The sequence below is a fragment of the Canis lupus genome, chromosome 4, assembly GCF_048164855.1.
Source record: "Canis lupus baileyi chromosome 4, mCanLup2.hap1, whole genome shotgun sequence".
NCBI classification, from domain to species: Eukaryota; Metazoa; Chordata; class Mammalia; order Carnivora; family Canidae; genus Canis; species Canis lupus.
The window spans coordinates 3,984,910-4,007,703 of record NC_132841.1 but is presented as its reverse complement, the minus strand read 5'-3'; the positions used below and the strand labels follow the sequence as shown (position 1 = coordinate 4,007,703).

Genomic DNA, 22,794 nt, shown 5'->3' with positions numbered 1-22,794 from the left:
TGAGAAAATAGTGTGAATATTAAGAGAAAAAAAACCCTCAGAAAATGCAATATCAATGTAAAGACAATATTTAGGTTAACTCAGCCCAGCTGTTCAGAGATTGCTGTTCTCCCCACATTCTAGAACCTCAGGTGGCCGGCCAGCCTCAGTGGCTTCTATAGCTCCATGCCATTGGTTACAGGATGAATCCAGGGATGAGGCATACATGGAGAGACAAATGATCGATAAATACTCCTACTCTGTTTCACACACCCTGTAGTGGATCAATAGAACATGCTTTCCCTCTGATAAACATTGCATTTTGAAACAAATATTTAAGTATTTATTTGGGTGGTGGTGGGCAGTGAAAGAAGGAAGAGGTATTTAGTGCCAGTCACTATTCTAAGTGGTTTTATATTTTTCCCAAAATACTATAAAGTAAGCACTCTTTTTTTTTTCTGTTCTACAGATATGGAAACTGAGGCAGAGAGGAATTTTTTTTTTATAACTTCCTCCAGGGTAAGCAGCCTGTTAGAAGCGGAGCTGGCCTTGGAGCCCCGCTCTCAAGATCAAGTGCAATGTCCCTCAGTTCTCAGGGTGAGGAGAGCTGCCACCTCCATCCATTCTTTCCCCCTCAGGTCCTCCCACCTGCCTTGCTGACAGCTTAGGTTAGAAATGGGGTTGTTTCCATTTCTTTTGGGTCCCCATCAGGACAAGTTCAGAGCTTTTCAAGAACCACTTATGGAAAAAAATAAGGGGCAGGGAGAAGATGTGACATAAGAGAGAGGACAATAGAAAAGCAGAGAAGGAGACATAAGGTGAAAGAGTGAACTTCCTTCTTTCATTCTTAGGTTCTGCACTGAGCCTCTCCTGCATGTTTGGGCTTCCAGAGAGTTCCCCAGCTAGAATGTAAATGGACAGCTGCTCCGTGAGCAGCAGCCAGGGCGAGAAAGGAATGTGTACCTGGAATTCTTGGGGCTTTTGGGTCAGCCACTGACTCTTATCTTTTCATGTGGCCCTTTGGGGTCTCTCTGAAGTCATCCTGGCCACTGAGGACAGAAGAGACTTCCTTGCATGGCACCTCTTCCCTCCCTGCTGCTCTGACCTCTTGGTCACCCCTTCCAGCCTATCTCAGTCTCTCCTCACCCCAGCCCCATTCTCCGTCCTGCATGGTCTGTCCAAAGGGGCTTGTTGGCATGGCTTAGGCTTGCCACCGCCCCTCCTAAGCTGACAGCAGGGTCTCACAGGGCCTTCTGACTCTGTGCTGCATGATGGCACTTCCTTTTAGGGTCCAGAAGCTTCCCTCTTGGTGTTTGGCCTGCTTCCTAATGGCCCTGTTGTCTGTTGGAGGGACAGCTCTCCCATCTACCTCCCTGGCAGAGCTGGCCTTGACTTCCAGGTCTGCTGCTCACTGAATAAGGAAGTTCAGACACTTGCCTCTGCCATTTCATTCTCTGAGACTCATCCCTTTGTTGCTTCCAGAGCAAGTACCTGCCAGATTCACCTGAAATGAAGAAAACCTCACAAATAAGACTTGTTTTCTTCTGGGTAGATGCAACAGGAAAGCAGTGTCATTTCTGTTGTGAGGGAGCAGTGTCATTTCTGTTTTCCATTCTTTTAGCTCATCAGTCAGTTACAGATTTGTTGAGCACTTACTAGGTTCTGTGGAGGTCAGACATACCCACATACACACATGCAGCATGAGAGAGAATTCCTGCTTCTATAGCGTTTTCAATCTTGTTTATTTTTTTATTTTTAATTTTTTTTCAATCTTGTTTAAAGCACGTTTTGCCCCCACGCAACCCTGGAAACTCTTAAAGAATGACACAAAAGGCACTTTTTACCTGTTTTTCACTGTTTTTAGTAGATGGCTGAGGTGAGCCCTCAAGGGTTAGACAGGATGTAGGCAGGTAGATGGGGAACAGGACAGCAGGTGGGAGACAACACCCAAAGAGGATAGGGAATGGGAGTGGGAATACATCAGTCTGCCCAGAGTCAGGGGTTTGTTAAGGGGAGAGGTGGTACTTTTTTACTTGCAGAGACACCCAGAAAGGTCAAGAATGCATTTCTGCCCCCAACCCCATCCCTGGTGCATGCGCATCTACACACACACACCCCAACAATTCTCCTACCATCAGGGGCTTTTCCTTCCAAATTCGAATCCAAATCCATGTCTTGCTTATTTAGTAATGTAGTTACTAACAGTGAGAGAGGCTGGCTGCCCAGGGAACAGACCTGGTCTCAGAACCAGACTGTGGCCTGGGCCTCAGGGCCTCAGGTCAGTGACATGAAGAGCCAGGGCACGGGTTAGAACCCACTCTGATGTTGGTACTGGGGTATCTTAACTGCTCCTGTGTGACTCTTGGCTGTGGGCCTTGTTCTGGCCATCAGCATCCTTGGGTTCCTTCCAAGCCAGGTGTCCCCCCCTGCCCCCTTGTCAACCTGTGAGCACCCCTCAGCTTTTGGCCCAGTTAACTGTTTTCTCATTTGCAACCAAGAACTCTGGCTGCCTCTGGTCTGCTTCTCTCTCTGTGGTCACCCAGGCCTTTCTTGGTCCATATTATCCCAGGCTGAAGATCCTCAGGGGGTTCCCCATCTCTTGTGACACTAACTCTGTCTTTACTGCCCGTGCAGTAGGTCAGCCCGCCATTTCTCACCTGGACCAGGATGAGGCTCCCTGTCTCTGGCCCATCTCCTACCCTTTTTGTTTGTAGTAGGACTGGGAGGGGGCCACGGTAACCTCTTATCCCTGGTAGATGCCTGCTTGAGACTTGGATCTTGGGGATCTGTGTTGTCCCTCTTGCATTAATGTTTGGTGCTCAGGAACTCCCCTCAGCTGTCGCCAGCTATCCCCAGCCCTGTAGGAGCTTGGCATCATTCTCTGGGCTCTTTTCTTCTATTCTACCAAACTGTATGCCTTTTCCCACCCTCCTGAGTCTTCCTAGGCGATTGTCTACATAATTCTAGCTCATAAATCCCTCCTCGTGGCTCCTGCCTTCCTTCAAGCATTCCTGGTTTCTCACTGGGACTCCTGGGGGAGAAACTTTGGAATGGAAAGGCCTTCTGGAACCTTGTATGTAAGATCCTAGATAATGGTTGCCACTCCCTCCCTGCATGTGGGTCATGCCTCCTCCTGAGAGAAGGTTCCCAGCCTGGCGAACATGGTGGGGCCAAGTGGGGCCGAATGCCCTGCTATCTTGGCTGCTTTCTTCAGGTTGTGCTTGGGGAAGACTCTGGGGTTTACTGAGCACCTGCTACCTTCGAGGCATTATTCTAGGTGACTGAGATACATTGTTGAATAAGCACTTTACCCTCATGGAGCTTGGATTCTGGAGGTGGGGTGGGGGTGGGGTGGGAGACAGAATAAAAAAAACATTAGGGGCACCTGGGTGGTCAGTGGTTAAGTGTCTGCCTTTGGCTTAAGGCATGATCCCCAGGTCCTGGGATCGAGCCTCGAATTGGGCTCCCTGCTCAGTGGGGAGCCTGCTTCTCCCTCTGCCTATGTCTCTGCCTCTGTGTCTCTCATGAATGAATAAAATCTTAAAAAAATAAGCATATTAAATGAATTGCATGGCTACATTAGAAGGTACTGTGGAGAAAAAAAAATAGAACATGATAAGGGGGCTGAAGGGAGAGGATGACTATGATTTTAAAATGCGTGGTCATCAGGATGGGTCTTCTTTAAATGGTGCCACTTGAGCAGACTTGGAGGATGCCAGGCAGTAAATGCAGGGGCCTTCCAGAGGCAGGAACGGTGGAGTGTGTCTGGAGAGTCCAAGTAGGAGCAGAGGAGCAGGGCAGAGGACCCGGCTTCCTGCGTGTAGCATCCAGGAAGTCACTGCAGGGCTTTGAGCAGAGGGGGACTCATTCCTTTCCATTTTAGAAGGACTTGTCTGGCTGCCGTGTTAGGAATAGAGAGTGGAGAGGTGAGGGGCCCGGGGAGAGCAGCTTCCCTGTAGGAGCTTGCGTGGGTCTCAGGATCCCCCGTGGCAGCAGGTGGAAGAGGGGCAAAGTGGCAGGACTCTGGTTGCCTTGGGGAGCCAGAGGTGGCCGGATTTCCTGCTGGTTCTGATGGGGGCCGAGGGAGGAGGAGGAGCCTGGTTTCTGCGAGGTTCTGGCATGTGGGTGGGGTTGCCCTCAGCTGAGGGGGCTAAGCTGCGGGTGGAGGAGGTTGGTTTTGGACACGCAGATGTTTTACACATCTGCTGGGGAGTCCCGTCTTGGAGCTGCTGGGAGGTGGTTAGTTTGGGGGTTCGGGAGAGAGGTCTGGAGAACAAACTTGCCCTTGGGGAAATGGATTTCTCAGTGTGGTGTATATACAGTATCCCTTCGCCAGCTGTGCAGAGGTTAAATTGGAATAAGAAATCGAACACCCTGTGGGATAAGTAGATTTGGAGGACTAAAGTCAGGAGTGAACCCATGAAGTCTCTAATAAACATCATTACATCTCTTAAAATAGCCTGGCGTGTTACGGAAGGATATCAAAATGTCAGTGACAGTGGGAGCTGACTGCATAGTGCTCTGTCCTTACCTTAGAGGTCATGGGTGCTGTGCTGTGAATCCCCAGGTACGATTCCTTGCTTATCAGAAAACGTTCCCTGTGACGGTAGTTTTTCTGAGGTGCTTATAAGCACACCTTGTCCTGTTACAGGTAGTAGGTGCCACGCTTCTGGCTCCTGGCTCAGCGCTGGTGATTTCCATCCCTGGTGTCTTGCCCCTGAGCACGCTTGGGCTCTGGCATGGGCACAGGGATACAGAGAGCTGGGGGGCTTGGGGGTGCATGACACTTCGGGGAGCCTCTGCCCCCGTGGCACAGCCTTCTCCATGGCCCTGGACACTTTCAAGATGGACCTTGACTTTCCCTAGCCTTCCTTGCATCCCTGGAGCTGTCATTGGAAAACTGCTCTGCCGGCTGCTTTACCTCTTGGCAAAAAGCTGCCAGTCTAGCCCTCAGTTTCTCTAATTTGAGAGTGGGAGTGGTTCGGGCCGAACTCCTCAATGATGCTGTAAACCTCAGGGAAGCTGGCTCATATATACCCAAATTTTGCATAACTGGGAAACTTAATACTAGAATGTTCTTTTGGACAGTATTTCCCCAGTTTTCCAGATAATGAGAATCTCCTGGGCTCTTCTTGAGAGCATTAGATGCAGATTCAGACTTAACTAAGCAGTGCCCCCCACCCACAGGGAAAGGCCCAGGAATCTGCATCATTAGAGCACCCCTGGGGGAGGTATTTGAGAGCCCATTGCCCTTGAGTCCTCTCTCCTGCCCAGGTTCTGAGCCAACGGAGAAGAAAAACAATGACTAGGACAAAATGTCACTTCTTCCCTAATAGAGGCTTGGCTGGAGGGTGTTGTGTTAAGTCAGCTAGCCTCAGAGGTCTGCTGATTGAATTCCTGGAATGAGGCTTGTTTGCCTGGAGTCCTGAGCAGAGCCTCCATGGGGCAGAGGCCCTGGAGCAGCACCAGAGCCCTGCCTGCTGCAAAAGCACACATCCAAAGGGGGAAGGGGGCCATTCCCCCAGATCTGTCAGAGAAGTTGTCCCTGCAGGTGAAGAGGGAGGAAGGAGACACAGAGTCCGGGAGTGTGCTTGGGGCCTGTCCCTCCTCCTGGCAGTCAGGAGTGGGAAAAGCCTTCTCCCTCCAAACCCCATCTGATTTGCATGATTAGGAAAATCTGGGCAGTGGTTCCTAGGAGTCCTACAATATTGTCTCTTGTCTCCACTTTTACACTTTCAGGTTTTCTGAGCTAACTCAGCTTCTGTGTTTTGGGGTGCGGGCTCTGAAGTGCAGTCAGGGTGTGCACCCACACCTGATGGTGTTTAGTTAGGGACCCACCTCACTGAATTATCCCTTGGTGGTCACGCTGGCGATGCCATTGTTTTACACAGACCTGAGCAAGTGGGTTTAATTTTGAAACCACCAAAAAAAATTTTTTTGACTTGTGAGCACTTGACCATATATATATAAAACCAGGGGGAAAACCTAACCCTCTCTTTCTTTACATTTTATATGTAAACTTTGATTTTGAAATTATTATGGATTCACAGAGGTTGCAAAAAATTTTGCAGGAGGGTGCCATATGCCCCTCATTTAACTCCTTTAAATTGAAAAAAAGAATTTTTAAGCTACCAAAGGAATATGCAGTGAAATTCTGAATACTCAGAAAAGGGTTTTGAGAAGGAAGAAATTTTTCTTGCATTGATTTTCGTCTGTGATGTTAGCTGTATGTTTTGGAAAATCTAAAAACAGTATCTGATTATCTGTACTTCGCATCCCTCAAGCCACCAACATGCCTGCCAATTCTCCAGAAGGGCCTCTACAGCGGGCCTGGTCAGTGGGGCGCCAGGCAGCATCTCCTCCATACAGCAGGGGTGCAACTCTATTGATTTTGGAAATTTAGAACATGCGTCCTAGGGCACGTGGGGGAAATGGGGAAATTAAATGATCACCGGCCTTCTGCTACTTTCTGGGGGAAGGTTACCTCCTGGAGGGCCTTTTGCCATCCTATGGTGTTCAGCAGTGTTTATGCGGCATAGGACCCATCTTCGAGCTCTGAGAGAATTGTCCAATATTACAGGTTGCAGAGTTTCACCCTAAGATGCATGAATGGCCAGCTGTACCCTCTTTTGCTAAGCTGAGAAAGGCTAATCCCCCTGCTGTGCTTTCCAAGGGTATGAATATTGGAGACTTCATATCTTGTAGTAACTTTCCTTCTAGAAACGTAGAGTCCTAGAACTAAGTGTTCTGTGCTCCTTTGTTTGCTAGTGGTTCTCAAACTTAGGCAAGCATCAGAACCTCCTGGAGGGCTTGTTAAAGCAGAGTTTCTGATTAGGAGGGCCTGGGGTGGATTTCTAACAAGTTTCTAGGTGATGCTCATGCTGTTGGTCTGGGGACCGCACTTTAAGAAGCACTGCTCTAAGCAGAGCTGGCCAGTTCAGTTTGTCCCGGGTGCACCCCTCCTGCCTTCCTGCTAAGAGTTGCTCTATCATGCTTGTTCTTCACCGCTTGCTTCCTTCCTCTCTCCGGTGGTAGAGAATGTCCTGGTGTGGAATCCAACTTTACGTTGGATTAATTCACACTAAGATGTCGATTCAACGTTGGCTTATCTTTGTGTACTGCTGCGCCCACGGCTGTGTTGCAGGATGCCTCCATGTGGGAGTCTGGACCACCACCTCCCCAGGTAACCTGTGTGTCTCCATTCCCTGAGACTAGCTGTAGGTGTCATTATCAAGGTCCATCGGGGTGATGGATCTCAAACTCACAGCCTCTGTGAACAGTGCCAGGCCTGCTCGCCTCCCTGTAGCTGTTATTAAAAAACAAAATTTGATGGAGTATCTTGGAAGATTTAACTGGCTTTACTAAATGATTCATGAATTGGGTAGAATCCCATCTAGCAAGTAAAGGGGAGGCTTTATAGGAAGGACAGTGGGGAAGGAAAGTTATTAGCAAAAGAAAAGGATTGTTCCAGGCTGGGTGGCTTTTCTCTAGTGGGGAGGGCAGGGGGTCTTGTCATGCAGATCACCTCCTCATCCCCTACAGGATGGAAAGGGCCCCTGTGGGAGACTCTTTGGCACTCATTAGGAATTTCCTGACCAACCTTAAGAAGACCTTTCTGGGGGAGGTTGAAACTGCATTTAGATTAGGTGTTAAGCCCTGGTGTGAGGATTTATCCTAAAGGGCACCATTTTGGGCTTTTCAATTCAACACTAAAGCCCTTCTCTGGACATTTGCCTCCTGTAGGAGGAATTAGAGGGTGGAGTGCCGAGACTACATACTTACTGTGAATATTTGTTTTGAGTGTGTACTTGGTAAGATTTCTGATACTACTCTGTCAGGTTGCTACAAGGAACAAACTTAGAGGGATGTTCATGGCACTCCCCATGCTGAATTAGTTGTAGGATTATCTGCTCCAACTGTCCTCTTTTGCTCTCCTTTCTGTCAAAAGCAGCAGAGGATGGAGGAGAAGTTACTATATTTGTTTCCAAGAGGAAGTGATTATATATGTCACTCCATCCCGCCTCTGCCATCCCACAGTGTCTTCCAGGCACGACCGAGAATTTCGATGGGCCCAGGCAGCAGCCACTGCTGTGAGCATGTGGCTTCTCAGGCAGTTCTTGAGGGAAAGTAAAAGTTTGAAGTCCTGAGTGTAAAATGTGCTTCAGAGTAGGACCTGAAAGTAGAAATGGAAAATAACCAGTGGGAGATCCTACCACCTTTGGGATGCTCTTTAGTCTTTGCTCTTTTTTATCTCTCTGGTCAGTGACCGTATAGGGTCACAGAAGGCTCATGAATTTCTGGTCCCATAAACCTACTTAGTCTGTGCCCTGGTTCTGCCCCATATGAGCTCTACCTTCTACCGTAGGCTCTTGGGTGAGTTGTAGGGTTGGATGTCTCAGCCTGTAAATCTGGGATGATGAAATGTAACTCATGCTACGGGAAGCTCCATAGAAGCAGGCACCACATTCGTTTGGTACTCTGGTGGCACCCCCTGTCCCAGCAGCCGTCAGATAGACACCTAGCAGGTGATTCTGCCAGTGGGTGGAGGGTTGGGGATGGCCCCAGTAGCTGGTCAGGAGGATTAAGTGAGGTAATGGGTGCATTGAGGGAAGGAAGTGCCCCTATCACGAGTTCTTTCCTCCTCTTCCTCATCTCTAATCTTTGGTTCCTTTTAAAAAGGTGCTTACCTTTACCACTAACATTTTTTAAATTAATTATTATTATTATTATTATTATTATTTTTTAGAGAGAGCGAGAACACTCACAGCGGGGCAGGGTAGAAGAAGGAGAGAGAGAATCTTAAGCGGGCTCCATGCTGGGCATGGAGCCCGACGAGGGGCTCAGGGTTCCATCCCATTACTCTGAGATCATGACCTGAGCTGAAATCAAGAGTCAGTTGTTTAACCTACTGAGCCACCCAGGCGCCCCTCCAACATTTTTTTTTTTCCCTGCCTATGTCTTAGGCAAGGAGAAGTCTAACCCAACCTCTTTTTTTCTAAACTACACCATTTAAAAATATTAGTTAATGGCTTACCCCTTCTAGGCAAATTTATGGAATCCAGTGGCTTAATGTTTTTTTTCCTCTGACAGGAGGGCTCACCTTTCCAGCCTACCGCTAGTAATTGTTACAGTTTTACATTTCCAGGGGTCCACATTTGTCTGATTTCTCTCCCTTATGAGGATGTAAGGCTCCTAGGAATGGGGCCCATGATTCCTTCATGACACGTAGCCGACTCTTAAAATAACAGTTGAGTTTCTGGCTCGTATTTAAGTTTATGCTTCACCGTGTAATTTGCTGTCATTCTTGTGTTTAGCTGGTTTATCCTTAATTCTGTATCTTGGTTGTTTGCTTTTTATCCCTAAGTGCCCTACCTCGCAGAGCCTCGTGTTATAAGCTTCCCGGAATCTTACCAGGGTTGCATTCACACTGTCTCGGCTGTATGCTCCTTCCCACATGTGCTTGGTACTTTCTGCATCACAGACACAATAATCTGTAGGATGCAGAATCAACCCCTGCTCTTTGGGTATTGAGAATTTCTGAGGTTCTGCTTTTGGAAGCTTGGAAAGGGAACTTTACCCCTGCAACTGGCAATAGGACATTGCTGGTTCCTCTGTTACAGGACTCTGTCATGTGGTCATGCAAGGATGTGGCTGATCCTTGGAGGTCAGGGTCACATTATACTAAAGCGTCTACCAGAACCTTGCATGGTTGCCGGTCTGAAGAGGGCACCCCATAGATGTCTATGGAGTGGAATTGAAATTGCCATGGGGTAGGGTCAAGAAGCACGTAGTACACTTGTGAGATGAGGGAGGTGACCAGAATCTTGCAGGCAGAGAAATAGAGAGAGTTAGAAGGTGGAATTAAGTAGGCTAACACCTAGCGGGTGGTAGAGAAATGAATTTCAGTCACCTCTCTTTTGATTTCTCTAAGTACATTATTTTTAAAGATCACATGAGAATAAATACTTCCTAACCAAATGCTGTAGTTTTAATACTTTGTTGAAGTGAGGGAAATGAAAATCTCAGGAGGGCCCTAGGCTTGGGCAGAGCAGGTGGTCTTGGTGTGACACCTGCTCAGTGTCTTTCTTGCTCCAAACAGACACACATATTGCTGCTTCTTCTCTCAGCTGTTTGCCCAGCTAACACAAGGTCAACCAGGCAATTCTTTGTGGAGGAGCAGAGGACTTTTATTTCACAGAGTATTTTGAAAATACTGATGTCCCTGGGAAACACAATAATGCAACTGATCTTAATTCACGTCTAAGTTGTACAGAAGTGCTTCCTTTTGGTTGGACATTTTCACAGGGGTGTTGAGAGAGGGGCGAAAAGTCAAGAGGCTAGGGTCCCCCCCAAGACCTGGTCTTTTCACAATGACAAAGACTGACCTCAGTGCTGACAATCTTTTTCTCTTTGTTTATTTTCTTATTTATCAAAAATGTTAAATTTGATATACAAAAGGTTTTCTCTTTAAAATTTTAATCAGCACAGATGACTTTTTACATAAAGTCCCAGATTAACGAAAGACTTTTACCACGTGGAAGTTTTCAAAGATATGGAAATTGAAGACATTTTCACCTTTTAGCACGTGTTACTGAATTATAGAAGTTGTTATTCTAGAATGAAAGAGTGTGAGATACTTTGGACACTGCAGCCCTGTCAGAACTTGTAAATATTTATTTTTAAAAGCTGCTGTTTGGGGCAGCTGGGTGGCTCAGCAGTTAAGCATCTGCCTTTGGCTCAGGGCGTGATCCCTGGGTCCTGAGATCGAGTCCTACATCGGGCTCCCTGTAGGGAGCCTGCTTCTCCCTCTGCTTGTGTCTCTATATCTCTCTCTCTGTGTCTCTCATGAATAAATAAATACAAAAAAAAAAAAGCTGCTGTTCTTGGGGCGCCTGGGTGGCTTAGTTGGATAAGCTTCTGCCTTTGGCTCAGGTCATGATCCTAGGGTCCTGGGATTGAGCCCCATATCCTGCTCCCTGCTCAGCGGGGAGCCTGCTTCTCCTTCTCACTCTGCCCCTCCACCCTGGTTGTGTGCATGAGCTCTCTCTCATGATCTCTCTTTCAAATAAATAACATCTTAAAAAAAAAAAAGCTGCTGTTCTTTTATTTACACCACTGGGAAATCATTTTGGAAAACCTGCTCTTAAGGGAAAGAGACCTAGGGTGGATGGAGCATGACTTCACTGAGAAATAGTAGTTTAGGAGAGTATCGGGGTTGTGGGGGTGGTCTACCCTAGAAGGTAAAAGCCCATGCTTTGTATCCAGACTGCCGGGCTTCAAGTCCCAGCTCACCACTTTGGACAAGCCACTCAGTCTCTCTGAGCCTTGGTAGCTTCTTACTCTGTAAAATGGGCATGAGAATGGTATTTGCTCCAAGGGTTGTTGGAAGGATTATTTGAGTTAATACAGTTAAAGGTTCAGTTAAGCAGAACGTAATGACTGAATGTGTTTTTAACTGCACTTTTTTGTGGTAAAGCTTATTCAGAAAACTGAAAAGGGTATGGCAGTCCTCACCAAGTGATAGGACTCAGAGGGTTCCCAGACTTGGAGGTAGAATTCAAAGGGGTGGGGAAGGAAAGGAGGGCCAGGTCGTAGCCCTGAGGGAAGGGAAGTGAGGACGCTGGGCCGTTTGGCAGCCCTCTGCTCCTGGGGGTCAGTCGGCTTCCCTGGCACTGTCTGGTGCAGGAAGCAGGAGTCTCTGACCCATGTGGAGGAGAATCCTTCTTCACTCTTGGGATGGCAGAGAGCAGCCCCTACACCACAAGGCTAATTCCTGGAAACAAGAGCCCCTATCTCAGCTTGACTGTCACACAAAGGAATACTCAGTGTGGTTTAAAAAAAAGAATGGGAAGTTTTGTTAAGTCTTTCTTTAGAAGACATGATAGAATATTTTTCCTTGTGGAGATGCTAGTGTTCTTTCTGGAAATGAAGTTGATGTTTTAGTAACTACTACTAAACACAAAAGTTCATTTTCATGCAGAAAATGTGATGAAGCCCCCAAAACTACAACTCAGCTTTGATGACCAAAAGAGGTGTAAGGTAGCCAAGCCTGTGGGTGAGGACAAGCTTGTAGGCAGTGCTGCTTCCAGGTGGGAAATGTTATTCTTCAAAAGCTGTAAAGCTAACTTAATAAATTCTCAAACTTTGCCCCAGGTTGTGTGTGTATATGTGTGTATGTGCGTATGTTTTAAATCAAGCTTACTCTACATAGGAAGGGTGAATGTGATATTGATGTTAACATATTGCCCTTTTTGGCTTCACTGGATCATTTAGTTTTGTACGTTGAACAAGACTTTTCTTGTGTATTCTTGTCTCTGGCTGAAAAGTGAAAGAATGTGTGTGCCCGTAAGAAAAGAGAAGATGGACACCTGGGTGGCTCAGTCAGTTGAGTGTCCGACTCTTGATTTCAACTCAGGTCATGATCTTGGGGTCCTGGGATCGAGACCCACATTGGGCTCTGTAGTCAGACCCACATTGGGCTCTGTAGTCATATATGCGCCTATATGTGTGCATATTCCTTTAAGCTCTTTTGAAATGGGAGAAAGGGTGTTTGCAGTTATTTAAAGGGTGTTTGCAGTTATTTAAAACATCACATGCTATAAAATCACAAAGGCTGAAAACTGATTAAAACAATAGCCAATCAGTCACAGACTCCAACTCTTTGTAAGGATGACCAACATCCCAGCCCTGGCATGAGGCCTTCCTTAACCTCATTGAGGGAATCCAAAGATACCCAATTGAAGTAGAGGATCAAACAGAAAAAGGAGCCCCTCCACCAAACCTGTCCATCCTCCACAGTGCTACTACTATATTTATCTAACTAATAACACAACCAGGTGTTTCTCCCTATTTACAAACCTCTGCTGTACCTCTGCCCCTAAAGAAATTTCTTGAATTAGATTCCCTGGTGCATCTGAAACTATAGCTGGGAGCTACCAACATGGACGATGATAGTCCTTCCCACAGACTTAGTACAAAGTGTTTTTCCAGATCATGGAAGCCACATAATGGAAGCCAAAGACATTTCCCAGATGTAGCAAAGCAGCTGGTGTTTTCATCATTCAGTAATTTGTTTCAACTGTGTACTGGATGCTGTGCTTGGCCCTGGGGAAACAAAAATAAAATTATTCATGGTCACTGCCTCCAAGGGACAGGCTTATTAGTCAAAAAAGACTTACTCTGTAGTTAAATTAATAGAGCTAGTAAGTAGAATGGTGGTTGCCAGGGGCTGGAGGAGGAGAAGATGTGGAGTTGTTTGATGGGTGGAATTTCAGCTTTGCAAGATGAGAAGAGTGCTGGAGGTTGGTTGCACAAGAGTGTCAATGTACTTAACACAACTGCAGTATACACTTAGAAATGGTTAAGATGGTAAAATTTATATGGTGTGCATTTTAACCACAGTTAAAAAAGTGCTTTGTGTATATGTGTGCATGTAACTTAATTCTTTTCTTTTCTTTTTTTTTTTTTAAGATTTATTTATTTGAGAGAGACAGAGAGCATGAGCAGGGGGAGGGACAGAAGGAGAGGGAGAAGCAAACTCCCCAAGGCCCATGGAGCCAAACGTAGGGGCTCCGATCCTAGATCCTTGGGTTCATGACCTGCCGAAGGCAGACATTTAACCAGCTGAGCCAATTGGGTGCCCCTGTAACTAATTTACTTTGAAAGCAGGTTTTGAATACATTGGTTAGAAGTACTTCAAAAGGACTTAACATCTTCACCTCTTAGATGAGAATACTTTATTTATCCCAGAGACTGGGGTACCTAGACCAAGATCACACTGCCAAATCAAAAAGACCAGTTTAGGGCAGCCCTGGTGGCTCAGTGGTTTAGCGCCGCCTTCGGCCCAGGGTGTGATCCTGGAGACCCCGGATTGAGTCCCATGTCGGGCTCCCTGCATGGGGCCTGCTTCTCCCTCTGCCTGTGTCTCTGCTTCTCTCTTTGTGTCTCTCATGAATAAATAAATAAAATCTTAAAAAAATATATTTAAAAAACAAAACAAAAAGACCAGTTTAGGACACCTGGGTGGCTCAGCGGTTGAACCTCTGCCTTTGGCTCAGGGTGTGATCCCTGGGTCCTGGGATGAAGTCCCACATTGGGCTCCTTCTGGGGAGCTTGCTGCTCCCTCTGCCTATGCCTCTGCCGCTCTTTGTGTGTCTCTCATGAATAAATAAATAAAATCTTTTTTTAAAGACCAGATTATATTTTTTCCTCTTTTAAAATTTTTTTTAAAAAGCTAACAAAAGCAGTAAAAATTCCCTAACCCTTGAGATAATTTTGGCATACTCCCTATGCCTATACTATATATGAATATACTTTATTTTAAAAAATGGCCTCATTTTGAACAGTTTCATAAATCCTATTTTTTTACTTTGTTATGAATTTTTTCTCAGTCTTATTCCTAAGTTTTAATGGCTGTATACGATGCCATAACATAATTTAATCAATTATTTAAATGCTGGACATTTTATGGATGTTTCTACAGGTTGCTAGTATAAAGCATAATAGGATGAATTTCCTTTAATATAAATGTTCAGAGTACTTCTATACAAGTGGAATTGTTTGGTCCAAGGGGTGATATATTTTCAGGGATTTTTTTCCTCTCTACTTATTAACAGTATTCAAATGATTATGGCCAAATATTTAAAGAAATCTAAATTAATGTTTTGGACCTAATTTACATGAAAAAGGAAAGAAAATCCTTTGTAAAAAATGAACTTGAAATGCAGGTGTTCTGACCAGTTGCAAAGAAGTTTGTTTCTAATGTGGGTGTTACGGGCTGAATTAGGTGACCCTGAAATTTGTATGCTGAAGTTCTAATAGCCATATACCTCAGAATGTGACTCTTTTGATACCAGGCTTTTAAAGAGGTAGTTAAGTTAGAATTAAGTATGACTGGTGTCCTTGTAGGAAGAACTTAAGGTACACAGAAGATCATATAAAGGCACAGGGTGAAGATGGCCATCTGTAAGCCAAGGAGAAGAGACCTCAGGAAAAACCCACCCTGTTGACACCTTTCATCTCTGGCTTCTAGTCTCCAGGACTTAATTTCTGTTTTTTAAGCCAGCAGGGTGTAGTACTCTGCCACAGCAAACCTCGAAAACTAATAAGACAGTGGATCCATACTAACATCGCATGCATGTGTGTGCTCCTATCTTGATCCACCTGAGTAAGCATTGGATCCTCGGCTGGTCAGAACAGACTGGACTCCAGGTATCCAGAGACAGACCTGCAGGTGCCATGGCAGATGGGCTATCTGGGCTCCAGTGGGTCCATCTGTAAGGGTGGTCCGTTTTTTTTAGGAGTTCTACACACATTGGGTGAGTGGAAGGAAAGGTTAGGTTGGCCTCCGTGGGCATGGGGTTGTTCTACTGTTCATATTTTATCCGTTGAAGTCAGGGCCAGAAGAATGGACTGTGCTAAGTGAAGGGCCTGCAGTGTAGAGCCTTTCAGTACGAGGGACAACTGGAGGAAAGCCCCATTCACCTGGGTCTCTAAAGTTTGTCAGTTGGAACCATATTTCCTCACTGGATCTCATCTGTGATCACTATTATTCCTTTTTTTTTTTTTAAGATTTTATTTATTAATTCATGAGAGAGGCAGAGACATAGGCAGAGGGAGAGTGTGATCACTATTATTCATGGTTTTGGGCTTAGTTCACGTGTATGTGGTTAAGTGAAAAATTATTTCTCCTAACATGTGCTGTTAAAGGATCAAGCAGTCTCTTTCCCCAAGTACAAACAAATACTTTAGGCCAAATATGCAGGTGCTTGCTCCTAGAAACAGAGTTAAGGTAGTGTGAGGTTTATTTTTATGGTCTTGGAAATCTGACCACTTGGTGTTGACTCCTGTCCCTCCGTCACTTCGTATCCTTTAGCAAATTTATCAGCTATAAGATGGTTTAATAGTAGTTTCTTAATCATAGGGGCATTGGGAGGATTAATGAGATAATTTATTTGGAGTCCATGTTACATTGTCTGGCATATAGTAAGAGATTGATAAATGTTGGCTATTATTATAGTATTTAAACCTCCCATCAAAAAGTACCTTAGGAATTGCAGTGGTTGGGAAATGAGCTTCGAATGCCAACAACCTGGCACTATTTAGCTCCACTTAAATTTGTGTCAGAAATCTAGTAGTTTTGATGTAGCTGATTCATCTTTAAGATACACTTGTTATGAGTCTAGAAAGGGACCGTGTGTGTGAAGTGTTTAACCCATGCATGTGATCTTGTAAGTGCTCAACATATGGTGACTCTAAATGTCCAGAGTAGAGTTAAGGTGGGTCTGGGCTTGTTTTGGGTCCTGTTCTTCCACTAAGTAGCTTTGTGACAGATAAGTGTCTGAAAGCCTTAAAGGCTCCCTGGTCTCCTCATTGGTTAAGTGTTAATAGTATAACCTCCCTTACTAGGTTGATTTGAGGCTAAATATGCTTCATGGAGCTTTGTATTATTATTTTTGCTGTTGCTATTGATGTTTTACCTGATTTGGCTCTCCTAAATAGATTAGGGCTAATGAGGGCTAAGGGCCTTCCAAAATGGAGTTCTGAGTAGCTATGAGAACAGTCTGTGTGGTGCATCTGTGGCCCTGCTGGTTGCCAGGTATCTGGAGATCTGTAAGACGTTCTTTCCCTTCGTGCCATGCGCATCCCTCCTGAGGCTGTGAGCTGCATCCAAGAAGATGACCTTTCTAGACAGGAGGGCAGCTGTGCAGGCAAAGAAGGAGAAGCTTCTATCTCCTGTTAGAACCCAAAGATCTGTTAGAAATGCAGGTGTAACCTGCGGGCTAGGTGTGTGCACATGTGTGTTTAATCAGACCTCTGACACAGGTGATCTGTAGAAGGCATGGTACTGACTTGTAAGGGTCAATAGAAAGGATGAATATCTCACATGAAGCTCATGCAATTTGCAGACTACAGACAGATCGACCAACAAATGCCATCTTTTTTAGGTTGTATTTAGGTCAAGGAGGAAAATGAAAAAGGATTACTTTGGCTCCTGGAGAAACAGGGGAAGGTAGATAAGCAAATGTTTTTAAGTACCAGCTTAGTGCCAAGCGTTGTGGCTGGTGCTGTACAAGATTCTTTCCTTCAGCTGAAGAGTAATTGAAGGAAGAACATTCAACTCCTTTCTTTGTTTTCTTGGTCAGGGAGGAGGCTGCAAAAACTTAGTTATAAGGGAAAGATAAACTCCAGATAAGTTGAGTTTCCTGATCCAGACCAATTCCTCCGATTTTTCCAGAATTTGTAGTGAGGGTTGCTGAACCACTGTCATCCATCATTGAGGTACTGTAGGAGAGAGGTAGTGAAAGGCTGAGAGAGAGAATCTTATAAACCTTAGTTTTTTTTTTTTTTTTTTAAAGATTTTATTTATTTATTTATGAGAGACACAGAGAGGCAGAGACTAGGCAGAAGGAGAAACAGGCTCCCTGCAGGGAGCCCGATGCAGGACTCAATCCCGGATCCCAGGACTGAAGGCAGTTGCCCAAACGCTGAGCCAGCCAGGTCCCCTCAAATGATTTTTATGGAAAGTTAACACATTTGGTCTTAAAAATTTTGTTTTCCAATGAAAACCTTACGTATAAGGGCCAAGATGAATTTTCCAGAGACTGAGATGGAAAGACATTTATATCTTCCTTGAGGTTCATTAATGAACAAATGTCAGTGTTTCAGCAGTTTTGAATGATGCAACTGTATTACACACACAAATCCAAGATCGTGTTTGCCTTTTATTCTAAATGATATGTTCTTATTTTTTTATTATAGTCGCTTTCAAACTTTTTGGGCTGTGACCCATAGTAAGAACTGTATTTTGCATGTTGATCAGTGTGTACACATACACACATACTCACATGCACACTTCATGCAGAGCTCAAACAAAAAATCATGTAATAATACTAACTTTATGTTGGATATTTTCTCATATTTTCTGCTTTGAAACTATCCTATTAATCCTATTAATGAAGACCTCTCATTTAAAAAAAATCTTTTACTATTTTTAAAAGTACTGCTGTAGCAGAGCCTCAGTATACGTTTAAAAACCATAGTTGTTTCTTTCTTTGTAGGAGAAACTTTTATCCTCCTATGTGTCATCACTATAAAGGATATCAAGTGAAATGCTTCTAGATAGCTGGGGATTTCTATTTTGCAGATGGAGGGCAGTCTCAGTGAGTGATGGGTCATAGTCCGGAAACAAACTGGTCTGGTCATTGGTTTATGGCCCATTTTTGTGATGACTTGCCTCCAACCAGTCAGCTACCTTATGTTAGGAAATTAGAAGAAAATATTAACTTGTAGATCGTTAAAACTGGAAGGAGTTGTAGAAGTCTGTTATAACTTGTCACTCAATTCAGGGTTCACTTCTGTGATGTCCTCACAGTTGACCAGTGTCTGCTTGATTACCTTTAGAAATAGGCAGCTCACTGCATTAGTTTTCTTATTGCTGTTGTAATAAATCGCCACAAATTCAGTGGCTTAAAAAACAAAAGTTTATTATCCTGCTGGTTTGTAATTCAGAGGTCCAAAATGGGTCTCACTGGGCTAAATTCGTGATGGTGGAGGGCTTCATTCTTTCTGAAGATCCTAGGAGGGAATCTGTTTTCATGTCTTTCCAGCTTCTGTTGGCTGCCTGCATTCCTTGGCCTTGTTTCATTTTCAAATCCAGCAGTAGCCAGCTAAAATCTCACATCCCAAGATTCTGACTTTTCAGTCTGCTTTCAGTCTGCTTTCCTCCTCCTGTGATTATCGGACCCTTGTGATTAGATTGGATCTACTCAAATAATTTCTTTATTTTAAGAAATATAAGGAAATGATTAGCAACCTTAATTCTCTCTTGCCAAGAAGGGTAATATATTCATAGTTCTGGGGATTATGCCACAGGCATCTTTGGGGGGCCATTACTATGCCTGCCGCATTCTGTGTCTTCTGAGCTATGCCACCTTGTGGTCTGTGGGCTCTCACTTTGGAAAACACATATGTGTTTACTTAGGATTTCTGTAACCAGGTGAGTTTTTTAAAAATTTTATTTATTTATGAGAGACAGAGAGAGAGACAGAGACTTAGGCAGAGGAAGAAGCATGCTACCTGCGGGGAGCCCGATGCGGGACTCGATCCCAAGACCCCAGGATCACACCCCGAGCCAAAGGCAGATGCTCAACCACTGAGCCACTTAGGCATCCCCCAGGTGAGTTTTTAAAAGTGGAATAAGGAAACTTGGGGATCTTCAAGAAAACCAGCAGCGTTGAACGCTGAGAGGGAAGAAAAACTATGGGAGAGCCTAGTTTCTAGGAAGTATGGTCTCTGCTGGCTCTGATGGTTCCATATGCATTTTATAGAGAGAGGAATTTGCTTGGTGTTTGCCAGAAAGAGGAGAAACTATGAACTTGAATGAAGAGCCCAGAAGAATTCGTAAGACATCGGGCTTTTTTACTATCTTAGTTGCACTGTTTTACTTGGCTGAGGTTAGAAAGTTGTTTTTTAAGGAAGCTGCCTCCAAGGCCAGGGGTTGGGTTGGTTGTGAGTGATCGTAGGGCCTTCTTGAACAGATCTGACTTTGTTAGAGATTCTGATCTACTGAGCCGTGTGAGCTTGGTCTGCTGTTGGTGTCTGCCAGTCACAGATGGGAAATAACTAAGCAAAGTGATAATTTAGTAAAGCCTGTTTTAAAAAACAAACAAAAAACCCCTCCAAACACCTAAAATTGCAGATCCTGTAACTTGATGCTTCATTCTTTTAACATTGAGATTATAACTGTTGAGTAACCCTTGAAGGTATCCTACTATGATGGGAATGGCTTCATTTTTGGAGAGACTAAAATTTAATTATAGACTGAAAACTGATAAATTAGATGATACAAAGTGTTAGCAACACTGCTTATACCTTAAGTTCTTCAAGTGGCATTTAGAAAGTTCTCAAACAATGAAAAATCTGGTTAGACAGTTCTTCAAAATTGGGGTTCTATGGAAAAGCAAAATACACCTATACTAAATGGAATTCTAGTTCTTTCTTTAGTGCCAATTTGGTTTTAGTTTAGCATGTGGGCCTAGCAGAGACCTTTGTTACTTGTAAATTAAAACCTCTCTTTTCAAAATGTTATTTTCTCTAATGAACAAAATAAAGTACGTGGCAGGAAGCACATGGCAGCCATGGAGGTCTGCTGCCACTCTAATTCCCCTGCTTTCTGGAAGACCTGCTGTGAGAGAGTAGTTGGTGGCAGCCTCCAGCTGCTGGACCTTCAGATATGCTGTAGGTCATGCCCAGCCCACTCTCTCCCTGGCCTGCTTCCATACAAGGATGAAGTCTTGCAGAGAGACCGGAGCTGGGCTGTTTCTGCCCTACGCAGGACTCTTCTTTGGAGGACCTGAGGTGTTACACATGTAAAGAATTATTGAATGAATTTTAAGATAGTTCCTGGATATTGTTGAATTTCCCCTTTCCAAGCTTGGGGGACAGTGGACCCAACTCACCCAGGTCTGCCTGAGACCTTCTGGATTTCAGCCTTGGAAGTCTGGTCAATAAGGTTTTATGAACCTTATTCTTGGTGAACTGTGATAGTTGTCAGCCCCAGTTGTGGTATGTGCACATGTATGTATTGATTGACATTTCCAGTTCTCTTCCCCCAAGGGTTTGGAATAGCTCTCGATCAAGGACTTACATAAGTTAACGTTAAAACATTTATAGAATCAGGATTAAGCAAAGGAGGAAGCAAATATGCTTACCATAAGTACTAATCTATTTTGGGGAAACATAGTTTTTCTTGGCATTAACTTTTTAAAGGAATTTGCTATGTGGGTCTTCATAGAAGGACAATAAGTAACATAAATGTTGTCCTTGTCAGTAGTTCTTCAGTAAATCAAAAATGTTTTTCATGTGTGTGGATGGTCTTCTACCTTAGAAAAGTAGCTCTCAGAGATGAAGAAACAGGCTCAAAATTTGCTCCTTCTAAATATATTTAGATAATGCGCTTGAAATTTACCATAAAAGACAAATGCGATAGAATAGTTAAAAACAAATACCTGTTTTAGGTAGAAATGGGCTTTTTTTTCTATCAATGTATGAGACCCCAGAACCTTGAGAGGATGATTTATGGAGCACAAGAGAAAAGATAGGGAAGTTTAAAGATCACCACAGTCATTCATTCAACAAAAATTGTTGGATTCTGGTCAGGGTACTGGAGGTACACCAGTGAATAAAACTTCTTATCATGTGGGGCCTATATCCTGGTGGGGGGAGGTAGGCATCAATAAGTTAGTTAACTAATAAAATGTATTTCAGGTGTCAAAGTGCTGTGGAGAAAAATTAAAGTGAGGCGGAAGTTTTCAGTAGGATCCTTGGGGAAGGCCTCATTGAGAAGGTTCATTTAGCAAAAGACCTGGGAGCAAGCCAGGTGACCAGGCTTTGCCTTCTTCTTGGTCACATGTTCTGAGAAAAGCCATCTTTCTATGTGATGAAGACACTCCAGCAATCTGTAGAGGGGCCCAGGTGAAGAGGAACCATGGTCTTCTGCCCACAGCTAGCACTATGTGAGTAAGTTCTCCTGGAAGCAGATCCTCCAGCTGCAGCCAGTCCTTCAGATGACCCTAGCACAGGATGACATTGATACAACCTCAGGAGGGGCCTTGAGCCAGAACCCTCAACTAAGGTATTTTTAATTCCTGATTCACAGAAACCCTGCTTTAATCCACTTAGTTTTGGGTTAACTTATGATATTGTAATAGATAACTAATAGATATGGGCTTATAGACAGGCTGGACACATCAGAGGACAGAATCTGTGAAATTAAAGATGGGTTAAGAAAAGTTAAACCAGAGCACAAAAAAATGAGAATGGAAAAACAGAACAAAATAAAAGTATAGTACATCTGAGATATGTGGGGCAAATATCAAATATTTCCAGTTGCTTTCACAAAAGGAAGAGATAAAGGTATAGGAGAAATGTGTTCAAAGATAATGTGTAAGGACATTCCAAATTTGATGAAAGACTACAAACCTCAGATGCAAGAATTTGGAGAATTCCAAGCCGGATGAATACATAGAAAAACATATGTAGGCACGTAGTAGTCAAACTATTGAGAGACAAAGCTAAAGAGAAAAGTCTTGAACATACAGAGAAAATAGAACTATTACAGAGGAATAAGGGTAATAGTGATGTCTGTCTTCTCATAAATTATACATCAGAGGACAGTAGTGTGCTATTTTTAAAGTACTGAAAGAAAAAGAAAAGTCAACCTAGATGTTTTACCTAGACAAAATATCTTTCAAAGATGAAGATAAAATACTTTTTCAGATAAGTAAAATTTCAGCAAACTCATTGCCAACAGACTAAGAGTATATGAATTTTTAAATGAAGTTCATCAGGCAGATGGAAAATAATAACAGAAGATCTACACAGAGAAATGAAGAGTGCTGAAATGCTAACAATATCAACAAAGAAAAAGACATTTTTCTCTAATTTTTGATCTTTAATAATTGGCTGTCTAAAGAAAAGTGTATTGTGGAGTTTATAACATATGTAGAAATAAAACATGACAACAGTAGCACAAAGGGCAGGAGGTTGTAAACACAAGTAGACTATACCTTATGTGAGGTAGAATAATATTTGGGGGTAGACAGTGATGTTAATGTATAACTTTGGAACAAAAATAAAAAGGATAAAAAGGAATTCATAATAAAAGGGAAAAAGAAAGGTAAAAAGTAAAACAAGTGACTAGCAAAATGGCAAGTACACATTGAGCATATTGATAATTTAATACAAGTAACCTGAATGCTTAAAAGGCAGAGGTTGCTGGATAACAAAATAAGAACTCAACTATATGCTTTCCAT

At 43.8% G+C, this 22,794-nt stretch overlaps 1 protein-coding gene across 1 annotated transcript in view; it reads left to right on the top strand.

The window, feature by feature from the left end:
* RYR2 (ryanodine receptor 2) overlaps positions 1–22,794 on the top strand; it is a 753,550-nt gene that overhangs the window by 46,941 nt on the left and 683,815 nt on the right. The gene's annotated exons all lie outside the window — the stretch shown is intronic.